The following is a 2,500-nucleotide window of genomic DNA, read 5'->3' as shown; positions in this document are numbered from 1 at the left end:
ATAATAGTATCAATAGTAATAAGGATAATAATGATGATGAAAGTAATAATAATAATAATAATAATAATAATAATAATGATAATAATAATAATAATAATAATAATAATAATAATAATAATAATAATATAAGGATAATAATGATAATAACAATAAAAACAATAATAATGATAATAATAATAATAATAATAATAATTATAATAATAGTAATAACAGTAATAATATCAATAATAATAAAAATTATAATAATAACAATAATAATAATGATAATAGTAATGATAATAATAATGATAATGATAATACCAATCATGAGAAAAATTAAAATAGTGATAATGACGGTCGGTATTGATGGTAATAACAACAACAATAAAAAGATAAAATAAAAGTATGGTTATATTGATAACACTATTAATAATAATGATAATAATGAGAATGACGATGATGATGATAACAATACAACAGCAATAGTAATAGTAATAATTTTGATAATGGTTATTGAAATATTAATGATAATGCAAACAATGATAAGGATAGATATTATAGTAGTAATAATAAAATTATACAAATAATAAAGAATAACGATAATAATGACGATAAAGAATAATAATGTTTATAATGAAAATTATGATGATGATAATCAGAATAACAATAGTAATGATAATGATAATAATGATAATAATAATAACAATAAGAAGAATGAGAATAATAAACCAATAATGATAACAGTAGTAATAAAGATGATGATGATGATAATCATAATAATAATAATAATAATAATAATAATAATAATAATGATAATGATAATAATGATGATGATGATGATGATGATGATGATAATAATAGTAATAATAATAAATATAATAATGATAATAATAATAAATATAATAATGATAATAATAATAATGATAATAATAATAATGATAATAATAATAATAATAATAATAATAATAATAATAATAATGATAATAATAATGATAACAATGATAATAATAATAATAATGATAAGGATAATACTACTAATAATAATAATGATAATAATAATAATGAATATAACCAAAATGATAACAGTATTGATAATAATGAAAACAATAATAATGATAATAATAATGATAACAATGATAATAATAATAATGATAAGGATAATACTAATAATAATAAAAATGATAATAATAATAATGAATATAACCAAAATGATAACAGTATTGATAATAATGAAAACAATAATAATAATAATAATAATAATAATAATAATAATAATGAATATAACAATAATGATAATAATACTAATACTAATACTAATACTAATACTACTAATAATAATGATAATGATAATAATAATAATAATAATAATAATAATAATAATAATAATAAAGATTATAACATTACTAATATTAATAATGATAAGGATGGTATTTATGATAATGATAATGAAAATAACAATATTAATTATAATAATGATGATGATATTATTACTAATAATAATATAACAATAATAACATTAGTGATAATGATAATATTGATGATAAGGATAATAATAATAATAATAACAATAATAATAATAATGATAATAATGATAATATTGATGATAATGATAATAATAATAATAATAATAATAATAATAATAATAATAATAATAATAATGTAATAATGATAATAATAATGATAATAATAATAATAAAACAATAACAATAATTATAATGATAGTAATAATAATAATAATAATAATAATAATAATAAAAAGAAGAAGAAATGATAATAATTGTAATAATAATAATGATCTTATTAATAAGAGTAATGATGATAATGATGATGATAATAATGATAATAATAATAATAATAATAATAATGATAATAATAATAATAATAATCGTAATAATAGTGATGATACTAATCATGATGATAGTAGTAGTAGTAATAATAATATTAATAATAATAATAATAAAAATGACGATACAAATACTTCTTAGTTTATTATTTTTGTTTTTTTGTTATTATTATCATTATCATTATTGTTGTTGTTATATTATCATTATTGCTATTATTATTATTATTATTATTATAATTCTCATCATCATTATCATCATTATTGTTATTATAACAATTTTGATCATTTCTTCTTTTTAATATTATTATTATCATCATCATTATTATTGTTATTGTTATTATTATTATTATTATTATTATTTTTATTATTATTATTATTATTATTATCATTATCATCATTTTTATTATTATCATTTTGATCATCATCATCATCATCATTATTATTATTATCAATATCACAATAAGTAGAATAAAAATATAAATTATATCAACAAAAATATCATGAAAATGACAATTCTAACAAGTGAATAAATTAATAACATTAAAGTGAAGAGAATTAAAGCTGTTGATTTTTTTTTTTTTTATTCTCTCTCTCTCTCTTATATTCTAAAAGATAAAATAGTAAGTAAATATCGGTAAACGAATGATTAATGAACAAATAAACAAGTATATAAAGAAA

This window comes from Penaeus chinensis, chromosome 19, assembly GCF_019202785.1.
Source record: "Penaeus chinensis breed Huanghai No. 1 chromosome 19, ASM1920278v2, whole genome shotgun sequence".
NCBI lineage: Eukaryota > Metazoa > Arthropoda > Malacostraca > Decapoda > Penaeidae > Penaeus > Penaeus chinensis.
The sequence above is the reverse complement of the archived record's forward strand: the minus strand, read 5'-3'. Positions refer to the sequence as shown.